General features: G+C 46.5%; 3 long non-coding RNA genes across 3 annotated transcripts; 1 reads left to right on the top strand and 2 right to left on the bottom strand.

Moving 5' to 3' along the window:
- Window positions 1-1,485: 1,485 nt before the first annotated feature.
- Window positions 1,486-5,843, bottom strand: LOC139052276 (uncharacterized). Its single transcript, XR_011509811.1, has 3 exons — window positions 5,626-5,843; window positions 4,672-4,783; window positions 1,486-4,489 (listed from the first exon to the last, which is right to left on the bottom strand). It is a non-coding gene; the product is annotated as an uncharacterized lncRNA (long non-coding RNA).
- An 806-nt stretch (window positions 5,844-6,649) lies between these two features.
- On the top strand, window positions 6,650-9,488 carry LOC139052297 (uncharacterized). The gene is made up of 2 exons (XR_011509830.1): window positions 6,650-7,003; window positions 9,360-9,488. It is a non-coding gene; the product is annotated as an uncharacterized lncRNA (long non-coding RNA).
- A 752-nt stretch (window positions 9,489-10,240) lies between these two features.
- On the bottom strand, window positions 10,241-11,744 carry LOC139052295 (uncharacterized). Its single transcript, XR_011509829.1, has 2 exons — window positions 11,598-11,744; window positions 10,241-10,381 (listed from the first exon to the last, which is right to left on the bottom strand). It is a non-coding gene; the product is annotated as an uncharacterized lncRNA (long non-coding RNA).
- Window positions 11,745-13,463: the final 1,719 nt, after the last annotated feature.

Below are 13,463 nucleotides of genomic sequence, written 5' to 3'. Positions count from 1 at the left end.
CTATACTTATTTCCTGCACTTTAATAGCACGAATGCGCGGGCAACGGCGCGTTTCGCGAACTTGGCTACAACCGACGCGATAGTACGCTAGGAATACATAGAGGTGGCCACTGCGAGCGTCCAGCATGCTCTGATTGAGAGCCTGTGTTGCAACACAGGCTCTCAATCAGAGCATGCTGGACGCTCGCAGAATTCCTTCTACTCGCACTCAAGACAAAATGCGTGGGTGCCATTCAGAAGACAGAATTTTCGAGTTACTAGTTCCTGGCGTTTGAGCTCCTTGGCTTATCTCTTGCGCGTTCTGCAGGCGCAAGCAACGCACTCCCGTGTTATCACTCTTGACGATTGCTCGTCGCGTTTTCGACAAGCGTGGGTACCGAAAGAAGGCTTAAATTGTTGCGGGGACATAAACATTGCGACAAATTTGTCGGAATAAGATTCAGTACGCGCCAAACTGTCACCACGGCCGAGCTGCTTTTCGCTGCGTCACAACAGGCGCGGCGAGCAGGCCTCATAACATAAAAGTATCGAAAATAATTTTCAACAATGTTGGGCGTCAGAGAAAGAAAAGCGTCATGAACTTGTCAGTGCATTAAAGCGCGAAACCGCGCACCACGGCCGAGCTGATTTTAGCTAACCGAGTCACAGCGCCAGGCACGCCCACTGCGCTCGAAAGGTAGCCCAAAAAGCTATGAAATTAGTTTCAATAATGTTGGCAGTCAGAGAAAGCGCCAAAACTTGTCACAGTAAAATTCAGTACACGCGAAACTGCGTCACAGCACCCTGTGCGACTAGCGTGCCCAAAAACTACCGAAATTAGTTATAACAATATTGGGGCTTATAGGAAGCGTCGCAAACATCTCCCAGTGCGATTCTTTAATTCAAATTAAGTGCTCCACGACGGCCACGCTGTTTTTCGTTAACTGCGTCACAAGACTAGCCTAGTTGCCGGGCAGTAAGCCTAATTGCTTGAAGTGCGTCGCAGACTGTCGAACAAAGTTACTCACCTTGCCGTAGTCCAGTAGTGCAGTGCTGCCTTGTCGAAGTTCCGAATGAATGCAATAATTCGCCGGGAGGCCACCAAACCAGGCTAAATCCCAAAATAGAAAAACAGGCCGACGGGCGCCCGAACAGTCCAACGCTCAGATGCGCGGCCGCTCTCTCTCGCTTCGGCGGCGTGTCATAGAATAAAGAACAACTTTAGAGAAGGGAAACTGTACCTTTGGCAGTGGTTCGAAAATAAGCAGCGGCAGCGCATGGAACTAACTTTCGGGGACGCCAGATGACGTTGCTCAATGCGGAAGTGCAAACTTTTTTTTTTAGCGCAAAATTCAATATGGCCGTTTTTTGCCGGTCGCGTACGCTGGTACGTGCCGTGCTTGCCCTGCAGGCTATGCGGCATGCCTCAATGCCTTCGCTGCCGCTTAGCTGGTGCGTTCTAATTGCCAAGAGCCTCTACTGACGCCCATACAAACAAGCCACAAGTGAGTGAACAGAACGCGCGACTTTATTGGCAGAAGACAAGCAGTGTACATTCTCGTGCAATAGCAGAAATAAAATTTGCATGTCGAGATACGCTGGAATCATTGACGCGAGCTCGTAAACGGCTCACCGTCGTCGTCGCACGTGGTGGTCAGGTTAACGAGCAAGAACCAGCAGCGGAAACATATTGGACAGAGTGTGCCACTTATTTGCAGCGACAGTCGCCGTTAAAAATGCCCGAATTGCATTGCGAAGCAATCGGGAGACGCAGGCATCTGCTGCCGCAGCCTACACAGCGACATGGGCTACCCCAGATTTTAGCCGTTCACTCCTTTCCAACCTGCACGTTTCTTTTCTTTCGGGGGCCGCTAATGTGTGGCTCACACTTGGTGTCTCACATTGTCTCGCTATGGACAAGTCGCTTTCGTGGGCATCGCCTCCATCAGCTACTTTTGCGGGCCTTTCCACCCATGTAGCTATCAACTTCATACGCATCGCACTATGTAAGCACGTATGCTGGTCTCCGTTCATGCCTAATCGCGGCCGAGAAAGGCCAGAGGCACAATATGCCCATTGCTGCAGCAGGAAAGCGCGAACGGGGAGCACGAATCACGGTGCATGAAAATTGGGAGTCTATGTCGCTGTGCAGGCTGCAGGAGCGAATGCTTACTTCGAGAGACTGCTTCCCAGTGCAACCGACCAGGCCGCAATATTCTAAAAACATAACACTGCGACCATAACCAAGTGACATAACAGCAAAATTAAACAGCAATCAGTCACCGCATGAGGTTCAGACAATACGTTATACATTGGCGACGAGCCATATGGCAACAGTGAGCATTCACATACACGGGTCTCTTAGGGTACATTGAGCTGCCTACCTACAGGCGTAGTGCCCGACTTCGTCGCACGTGGTGGTCTTCTAACGAGCAACAACCAGCAGCAGAAACAGATTGGACAGAGTGTCCCACCTGTTTGCGGCGACAGTCGCTGTTAAAGATGAGCAACTTGCAGTGCAAAGCAGTCGGGTGACGCAGGCATCTGCTGCCGCAGCCTACACAGCGACATGGACTACCCATCATTTTAGCATTGACTCCTTTCCAGCCTGCATGTTTCTTTTCTTTTGGAGGCCGCTAATGTGTGGCTCACACTTGGTGTCCCACATTGTCTCAATATGGACAAGTCGCTTTCGTGGGCATCACCTTCATCGGCCACTTTTGCGGGCCTTTCCACCCAACTTCATACACGTCCGACCATGTAAGCACTTATGCTGGTCCCCGTTCATGCCTAATCGCGGCCGAGAAAGGCCAGAGGCACAATTTGCCCATGGCTGCAGCAGGAAAGGGTGAATGGGGAGCACGAATCACGGTGTGCGTAAATTGGGAGTCTATGTCGCTGTGCAGACTGCAGGATCAAATTCTTACTTCGAGAGGCTGCTTCCCAGTTCAACCGACCAGGCAGCAATATTCGAAAAACATAAAACTGCGACCGTAACCAAGTGACATAACAGCAAAATTAAACGGCAATCAGTCACCGCTTGAGGTTCAGACAATACATTATACATTGGCTACGAACCATCTTACAGGCATAATGCTTGCCTTTGTCACATGTGGTGGTCTGGTAACGAGCGACAACCTGCGGTACAAACAGATTGGACAGAGCCTTGCACCTGTTTGAACCAACAGTTGCCGTTGAAGATGAGCAACTTCCATTGCGAAGCAATCAGGTGACGCAGGCATCTGTTGCCGCAACCAACGCAGCGACATGGACTACCCGGCATTTTAGCGTTAACTCCTTTCCAACCTGCACATTTATTTTCTTTCGGGGGCCGCTATGTGTGGCTCACACTTTGTGTCCCACTTTGTCGCAATGTGGACAAGTCGCTTTTGTGGGCATCACCTTCGGCAGCCATTCTTGCGGGCCTTTCCACACATACGGCTATCAACTTCATACACTTCGAACCATGTAAGCACATATGCTGGTCTCCGTTTTGAGCAAATCATGGCCGAGGTAGGCCACAAGCACAATTTGCCCATGGCTGCAGCAGGCCAGAACGAACGGGGCGCACCAGTTACGGTGTGTGTATACTGGGAGTCTATGTCGCTTTGCGGACTGCAGGAGCAAATGCTTACCTCGAGGGACTGCTTACCAATGCAACTGACCAGGCCCCCACATCTGTAACACAGTTACCACAACCAAGTGTGGCAGCAAAACCAGATTCTGCAATCAATCACTTCACTGTAGCTTGCACAAAGACCCAGGCTATCAAGGAAGAGGAGCAATCATCAACGAGACTAGGAATATGGAAAATGAGAAAGCTTGCATTCAAGAGAGAAGCCACTCTGCTCTGCAAGCATTGAAGGCTAAAAACACCAAGAAAAGTAAAATGGTGCATAGCACATGTGCATAGGTTAATGCAAGACGCATGCCGATGCTGCATCAGCTATTTCAGGAGAGTAATTGCGCATGACAACATACACTAGAAGATACTGCTACAGATATGTTAGGCTGCTAGACAGTGACTGGTATTAAGTATCAGCGAAATATCCAAATATAAAGGTTGACCTTTATATTTGGATGAGGATGAATAACCTCTAACAAAAATGGGCAATGAGAAAGCTTGTATTTATAGAAGAACAATTACACTTCGCACAAACGGAATTAACATGGCTTGGAAGCTGATTAAGGACGAACTGATGAAACTCAATCTTTTGGCCAGCGTCGTCCGTGCTTGGTCAGATGTTGCAGGTGCATCTGAAGACGAAGAATTTAGAAAGTCCTTTTTGAGTTACTTGGATGACTCAGCCAAATGTCCGTGCTGGTGGAATGGTGGCTGAAGCTCTTTGCAGTCTTAACACAGTCCTTTGCAGACTTGATATCTCATCCGTATTCTTGTTCATGTGCTTCTTTGTTCTTGGTGTAAAAGCCTTGCAAATTCGGCTCCAGCCCCTTCCTGTTGGTGCAGATAGGAGCTCCTGTGATGACCAAGATGTGCTTGGCATAGACTCTGTTGGGGCAAAACGGTGACACGTGAGATACAGCACAGATTAGCCAAATTTATGTGGGTTTTATATGTTCGAACCAATTATACTGAACCATATATATGAACAAACATTCATATCTGCTGCAAACAGCAAGCCAATACAGCATAGATCAAACATATTTATTTCTGAACCATATGTTGTTTACCTTGTAGTAGTAGCCAATGTCCACACAATGACCTTGTCGTAGCAGGCAGCAGCTTCTGTTTAGTGCGTGGAGTGTGTTGCTTTATACTGGTGCCGTCCTCATTACTGCATGTCTGGAACAGAAATTTTGACTGAATCAGAAATTGAAAAAGCAAAGTTTTGCAATATGAAATGCAAAAAGGTGTGACATATATGTTGTAATGATTTGCGACTACAGAACACATGCAAATGTACACTGTCTATTCTAGGGTGCTTAAGCAGCATGTTAAATAAATATTGCTATTGCCCATAAAATTGATGTCTGCCTAACTACAATGCATGTCAACAGCGCAAATACTATTAAGATCACAAATGAGAACATTTCTGGGTTCATTTATGCTCTAGAAGTGATCACACTGCTAGTTACTCAAGCAAATGCATGAAAGCCATGAAGCTATTAGAACTGATGCATTATTTTTCTCCACGAACGTGATGCACCGCTTCACTACTGCAAAAATAAATGCCCTACGGTAAACCAATCTGAACAGCAAGAACATTTGGAACCAACAAGTACGAAATATGGGTGAATTATCATGCTTGCAACTGTTTAATACATTAAATTCTGTACTTTCACTTCATTTTACCAAAGGATTATTCGGTTTTGTGGACGAAAGACGTTGCCGGCCGACTCGAAAAAAAGTTTAATCTGTATATTGATAAGGCTACTCAGTCACCTACAACCACGGCTACAATAACATGAAAAATGAGACGCGCGTTCCGATATCGCTCTTTCTTTCCTGGTTGTGTGTGTAAACCAAACGACAGCCTCGCAAGTAAAGGTTTATTTAGGAAACAGCAACTGAGATCCTCACTGCCCATATGTAATGCAGGATCTAGTTCGTTAACTTGTGCCCGCCTGGAAGGTAATGAGACGGATATTATATAACGATTGAAGCAGCGGTGTTAAACGACTCACCGTTATTGCCGTTGTCAGCCGCAGCAAAATCCAGCTCCCGTTTCGATGCAGACCTGTTCCGAATGGCTCACGACCGAAACCCAACTGCCGGGCTTACATGTCCGCTTGCAAACACGTAACTTCACCCCAAGTTACATAGAAGCGCAAGAAACTAGTTTTAGAAACAAAGAAGCAACCAGTCTTGAGTGTACGAACGAATGAATCCGTGCCGCCGTGCACTCGGAAATACCGGTAAAAATTTTAAATCCAGGCCAGAGGTCACGTGAAAGATCGATGATGCTGAACGCTATTTGCGTTCATAATGGCGAAGAAACAATAAACTTACTAACAAAGAGTACAATATCTAATTAGCAATGATAATTTTGCCCTGTTTTTATGTAAAAGAAAATGCTTCGGTAATTGTAAGAGAAAGTTTGTAAGATAAAATTGCGCTTATTACGACGCCTCTACCGGGAAATGTTGGAACTAACGAACGCATCCCGAGGTGATGCTACTAGGTCGGCTTTGTTAGCAGCGGCGCGCGGTCGATTTTTTCGCCCTCTGTGGCCATTATTTGAACTTGAGAGTGTACGGGGCCTGGGCGTGTCTGACGAATGACGCAAACATCTGGCTCGTCATTCGCTGGTTCGCCTGTCGCTAGGCAACAAATGTAAGCCGCAAAGTTTCACTTAATTTATACGCAGGTATTTTTAACTTTTCCGGGAAAGAATAAAAAAAATCAAACAATTTCTGTTAATCTCATTTCACATTCTTCTTTTTCTCGATGCTCGCGGCCCCAATTCGTCGATGTTAAAAGTATAGCGTGACGTGTTTCCTGTTTCCAATTTTCGCCGAGTGTCCGCTCTTCTTCAATCCCTTTCTCTATGACCGAACGGTGCACTAGAAATTTATCAAGCGTGATGAGGCCCCGCGTGAGAGTGAGGGCATAGAGAAAGGGATTGAACAAGAGCGGACACTCGGCGAAAATTGGAAACAGGAAACACGTCACGCTGTACTTTTAACATCGACGAATTGGGGTCGCGAGCATCGAGAAAAAAAAGAATGTGAAATGAGATTAACAGAAATTGTTTTATTTTTTTTATTCTTTCCCGGAAAAATTAAAAATATCTGCGTATAAATTAAGTTAAACTTTGCGGCTTACTTTCGTTGCCTAGCGACAGGCGAACTGGCGAATGACGAGCCAAATGTTTACGTCATTCGTCAGACTCACCGCCGAAGCGAGAGCGACCGACCGCGCGTCCGAGCGTTGGCCTGTTTGGTCACCCGTCTGACTGTTTTTCTATTTTGGGATTTAGCCTGGTTTGGTGGCCTCCCGGCGAATTATTGCGTTCATTCGGAACTTCGACAAGGCAGCACTGCACTATTGGACTACGGCAAGGTGAGAAACTTTGTTCGACAGTCTGCGACGCACTTCAAGCAATTAGGCTTACTGCCCGGCAACTAGGTTAGACTTGTGACGCAGTTAACGAAAAACAGCGTGGCCGTCGTGGAGCAGTTAATTTGAATTAAAGAATCGCACTGGAAGATGCGACGCTTCCTGTAAGCCCCAATATTGTTTTAACTAATTTCGGTAGTTTTTGGGCACGTTAGTCGCACAGGGTGCTGTGACGCAGTTTCGCGTGTACTGAATTTTACTGCGAGAAGTTTTGGCGCTTTCTCTGACTGCCAACATTATTGAAACTAATTTCATTACTTTTTGGGCCACCTTTCGAGCACAGTGGGTGCGCCTGGCGCTGTGACTCGGTTAGCGAAAATCAGCTCGGCCGTGGTGCGCGGTTTCGCGCTTTAATGCACTGACAAGTTCATGACGCTGTTCTTTCTCTGACGCTAAACATTGTTGAAAATTATTTTCGACACTTTTATGTTATGAGGCCCGCTCGCCGCGCCTGTTGTGACGCAGCGAAAAGCAGCTCGGTCGTGGTGACAGTTAGTTTGGCGCGTACTGAATCTTACTCCGACAAATTTGTCGCAATTTTTATGTCCCCGCAACAATTTAAGCCTTCTTTCGGTACCCACGCTTGTCGAAAACGCGACGAGCAATCGTCAAGAGTGATAACACGGGAGTGCGTTGCTTGCGCCTTTCAGAACGCAGAAGTGATAAGCCAAGGAGCTCAAACGCCAGGAACTAGGGGTGTGCGAATACTGAAATTTTCGATTACGAATCGAATACGAATAAGGCGAAAAACTGTCTTCGAATATCGAATCGAATATCGAATATGTGTGCAGTGTTAAAAAATTGCAAAGCGAGGTAACAATAGCTTTATTATCCTTTTAAATATAATATTGCATTTTACAAGGCTGCTTCAGGTTAAAGAGGTACTCATTATAGATAATGGACCCGGGTAATGCTCTCAGTCAGGTAAAACGCTTGTTGCAGATTGTCGTGATGAAAATTAACTGCTCAATATGGCCAGAAAGTAAACGCTCTCTATGCACTGTCACATTCACACCGGTAGAAAAGACTCTTTCACTAGAAACTGAGGTGGCAGGGATCGCCAAATACTTCCGGGGAGTGCACTTAAAAGCGGGTACCTGAAGCGGCAGATGGACTGCCACCATTCACAAGGATTCATGCCCCATTCCAGAAGAGGCTTTTCGGCGTAGTCTGTAACTTCCCTCTCGGGGGCAGATGCCAAATGTGTCTTCTCCTTGTTCATCACTAGGTCGTCAAAAGCATTCCATACACTCAATACCACCACTAAACACGATGTTGACGCTGGCACGGCAGTGTCCCCACTGAGTTCCATGACAGCTGCCTGAAGCTCTGTTGTCACAAAATCTTTCAGCCAGATCATCTGACCAGATGCCTGATGAACTTTGGCTTTAAAGCGCCGATCAAGAAACATGCCAAGGCTGGCCACTCCATCAAATTCGCACTGCGGACAACGAGTCTTGATACATTTTGCAACAATGTTAGCAAACCCTGAGTTGCCTTTGCGACCTTCAAGGCAATGGTGCATTCAAAAAGTAATTGAAATTATAAAGGTTGGTAAAAAGAAACCGAAGCTGATCATGTCTCAAGGGCCTGAAGCAGATAGACTGAAACAGAGCATACAGATAATGAGCGGATCATGCGAAGTTCTCAGCTAATCAACATGTTCTTAGGAGAATGCGGAGCAAGCATGCAATTCGTTAATCGCTCAATTATTCACAGTCGGTCCAAATATTCGCCGTTTCCACCGTTATTCGGCCGTCCTCGAATATTCGGGAACTTCCGAATATGCATTTCTCGAATCGAATACGCTTCGAATAAGGAAAATATTCGATTCGTATTCGAAATTTCGAATATTCGCACACCCCTACCAGGAACTAGTAACTCGAAAATTCTGTCCTCTGAACGGCGCCCACGCATTTTGTCTTGAGTGCGAGTAGAAGGAATTCTGCGAGCGTCCAGCATGCTCTGGTTGAGAGCCTCTGTTGTGGCCACCTCTGTGTATTCGTAGCGTACTATCGCGTCGGTTGTAGCCAAGTTCGCGAAACGCGCCGTTGCCCGCGCATTCCTGCCATTAAAGTGCAGGAAATAAGTATTGGGAAGAGGGGAATGTTTGGAATTAGAATGTGTTTGTGGTATGTATGGTATTGCTTGGGATGAGTCGGGTATTTTCTACGCCGTGTGTGTAAATACGAACTGCTTTTGTTTGTAATGCCACCCACTCACCACTTTCGCACGCTTCGCCTCTACAGGCATTATTCTTAGATGTTAATACCAAAATAACGCTTGTAATTTTTTTCAGCTCACGTCGTCTGGTGGAGCTTCCTGCGGAAACTACTGCTGCTTACCTGGTGCCACAACGCTGGATGAATGCACAAAAAGCCCGCGACGAGCATTTACAAAGAATAAAATAAACGTTAATTTTTCCACATTTCACAAGGTGTCTTGCGTCGTTATGAAATTGCACGTGGCACATATTCAATGGAGGCTTGTGAAGATCGCGATCAATTTTACTTTATAAAATAATTTGCACATAAATATTTAATGAATAAAAAATAAATATGTAAATAAATATTTGCTGCAAAAGCAAAAAAAAAACGGAGCCGGCGTGACGCGCACCAGCTAGAATTCAAAACGCGCGCGCACAAAACCGAAACCGGAAGTGTGCTTCAGGTTTTAACATCGACGGCTTGGTGCGCTGCAGTCAATTCGGCCGCTGGGCTCTATGGGAGTGTCCCCTCTTATTGTATTCCTTTCTCTATGGTGAGGGCGTAGTCTGGCGTCACTCGGGGCACTCTCGCCGTCAGCGCGCGGAGCGAGATGACAGCGCACCGCGGTGCGGCCCCGCAGCCGCTCCGGCCACCTAAGCCGTGGTCCGTTTACCATAGAGAAAGAAATTTCAACAAGAGCGGACACTCCCATAGAGCCCAGCGGCCGAATTTACTGTAGCGCACCAAGCGGATGTTGACTCTTTCCGGTTTCGGTTTTGGGCGCGCGCGTTTTGAACACCAGTTGGTACACGCCGCACCGGCTCCGCTGCTCGGCGCGGCATTCATTTTTTTCGCTTCTGCTAAACCTCGCGTGGCATTGGCATGGAATCGTTTCATTATTAAGTAGAAATGATTGCGATTGACCTTTACAAGACTGCGCCAAATCTGTCAGCTGCAATTTCATAAAGAAAACGAAAGACGTCTTCTGAAATGATGAAATGTTTATTTTGCTCTATATAAATGCTCGTTCCGGGCTTCTTCTGCATTCATCCAAAGTTGTGGCACCAGGTAAGCAGCAGTCGTTGCCGTACGATGCTTCACCGGATTCCATCAGCTGAAAGAAAGTAAATTACAAGCATGTATCATTTCGGTATATTGACCTAACCGCAGTATTGCGTGTAGAGGCGAAACGTGCGTAAGTGGTGAATGAGTAGCATTACAGATAAATTCACTTTTAGGTACATTTCGCAGCAAAGACTCCTCCCAAACAATGCCATAAAATCTGAACATCCCATTTTCAAGCACCCCTCCTTTCCCGGACATTATTTCCTGCACTTTAAGTCCCCAAAACGCGGGTTACTGCGCGTTTCCCAAACGACTTGGCCTCAGTCGACACGATGGTACGCCAAGTACACAAAGATAGCTACAACACAGGCTCAGCCAGACCATGTTACACGCTCGCATAATGCCTTCTAATAGCACTCAAGTCAGACTCGTGGGTGCAAAGCCTGCTTTCAGGCGCTCAGAATACATAAATGTCATGTTCTTGAGCTCCTCCGTGTTATCTTTTACGCGTCCTGCCGGCTCATGCAACACTCCCGTGTTATCATTCTCGGCAATCGCTCGTCGCGTTTTCGAGAAGCATGAGTACCGAAATAAGCTATATGTTGTTGCAGGGCTATAAAACTAGTCACGAACTTGTCCCACTTAAATTCAGTACACGCAAAACTAACTCACTATGGCCGGCTTGCTTTCTTGCTAACAGCTTCACAACACCAGGCGCGGCGAGCAAGCTTCGAGATATCCCAAAAAGTTACCAAATAAATTACAATACTTTTTCGGGTCAGAGAATGCGTCACGAACTTCTACCAGTAAGATTCAGTACACGCGAAACTAACGGCGGCACACAGCCGAGCTGCTTTTCGCTAACTGCGTCAATTAGCCGGGCGCGGCAACCGTGCTTCTAAACTACCCCAAATATAACGACGTTAGTTACAATAATGTTGGGGGCCACAGAATGCGCCAAAAGTTGTCTGTCTTAGGCGCTACGACGTAGTACACGCATATACACGCGCGAATGCGTCACGCAGCCGAGCCGGTTTCGCTTACTGCGTCAATAAGCCGGGCGCGGCAAGCGTGCCTAAAAACTATCGAAATAAGTAACAGTAATGTTGGGGCTCATAGAAAGCGTCCAAAACATCTCCCAGAACGAGGCATTAACTCAATTTAACTGCGCCAGGATGGCGGTGCTTTTTTCGCTAACTGCGCCACTCGAACTAAACCTAAATGTGATTAAAATGAGCCGCACACTGTCAAACACAATTTCTCACCTTGCCGTAGTCCAGTAGTGCAGCGGTGCCGTGTCGAAATGCAGACGACACGCAAGAGAAGCATAGAGAAGGCCGGGAGCCCAATAAAATGGGCTGTATCCAAAATAAACGGGTCGCCGAGCACACGAGCTTCGCACGTACGACCATCCTCGCTCACTCCTGCGGCTTGTCTGGCGCATGACGTATGCACGCGCATCTGGCGTGCCGCTAGCTTGTTGCTAGGCAACGCAACAAAAAGTTGCAAACTATAAGTTCATTTACACGCAAAACTTTTTCACTTTAATGGGCAGGCATAAAAAAATAAAACGTTCTCTGGAAGTTTATTTCACATTCTTTTTTTCTGATGCTCGCGTCAACTAACGGATGTTGTTGAAACTAGGCGTGACGTGTTTCCTGTTGCCAGTTTTTGAAGAGTGTCCCCTCTTGTAGAATTTCTTTCTCTATGCGCTTACTTTTATGCGAAGCATACTAGCCGCACAACCACGCTCTTCCTTGCTGCGCCGCGCGCGGCCGCGTAGCTACCATATGACGTCATAACAGCTGCAAAAGCGGAGGCTCAACTCGTGCACTCGCTTGCGGCCGTGTAGCTACATAGCCGGGTCATAGAATAAAGACTAACTTTAGAGAAGGGAAACTGTACCTTCCGCAATAATACGAAAATAAGAAGCGGCAGCGCATGGAACTTAGCGGGGGGGACGCCAGATGGCGATGCTTAACACGGAAGCGGAAACGCAGTTTCTTTTTTTTTTAGAGCAATATCCAATATGACCGCTGCTCGCCGGTAGCGTGCGTTGGTACGCGCTGTGCTCGCCCTGCTGGCTATGCATTCTAGGGCTCTGCGACATGCCTTGCTTTGGCTGCCGCGTAGCTGGTGCGCTCTAATTGCCAGGAGACCAAAGAGCCTCTACTGACGCCCATAGAAACAAGCCACAAGTGAGTGAACAGAACGTGCGACTTTATTGGCAGAAGAAAAGCAGTGTCCCTGTACATTCTCGTGCAACAACAAAAATAAAATTTCCATGTCGAGATACGCTGGAAAAAATAACGCGAGCTCTTACTTCGTTGTCGGACCTGGCGGTCTGGTAACAAGCGACAACCAGCAGTGCAAACAGGTTGGACAGAGCGTCCCACCTGTTTGAACCGACAGTTGTCGTTGAAAGTGAGCAGCTTGCATTGCGAAGTAGCGGCCAAAGTCCACACAATGGCCTTGTAGTAGACAGAAGCTTCTCTTCAATGCGTGAGTGCCTTGCTTTGCACAGGCACCATCCCTTTTACTGCATGTCTGGAAAATAAATTTTGACTCAATCAGAATTTGAAAAAAAGATCAATTTTGCCATGTGAAATGCAAGAAACTGTGACACTGTAATGTTTTGTGACTGCAGAACACATGCAAATGCACACCGTCCCACGTCAAAGAAAGTTAAAAAAAATACTTGCTAACACATTGGTCACAGAGAGTATATTAGTACGAAGAAAACAGCAAAATTACAATTCAGTAAAATGAATTAGCATGATGATTACCGAATTAGTAATTCATTTGCTGAACTATTCACAACTGAACACTCCCTCCAGAATATCGAAAAGGCTAGTATGGGCTGTACATTGTGTTTATAGCACAAAATGAAATTTTTCAGGCATCGAATCCAGCTTATCAAAAATGATATGTTGGGCTTTGTGGGGTTAAATAAATACTGCCACTGTTCATAACTTTGGTATCTACCTAACTACAATGTGTGTCAACAGAACAACAGAACATTTTATACAATAGAAGAGATCACACTCCTGGTTTCAAAAGCAAATGCATGAAAGACATGAAGCTATTATCAATGATGCATTCTTTTTCTGCATGAACGTGATGAACCACTT

Source organism: Dermacentor albipictus, unplaced genomic scaffold, assembly GCF_038994185.2.
Source record: "Dermacentor albipictus isolate Rhodes 1998 colony unplaced genomic scaffold, USDA_Dalb.pri_finalv2 scaffold_21, whole genome shotgun sequence".
Lineage (NCBI taxonomy): Eukaryota > Metazoa > Arthropoda > Arachnida > Ixodida > Ixodidae > Dermacentor > Dermacentor albipictus.
The sequence above is the reverse complement of the archived record's forward strand: the minus strand, read 5'-3'. Positions and strand labels throughout refer to the sequence as shown.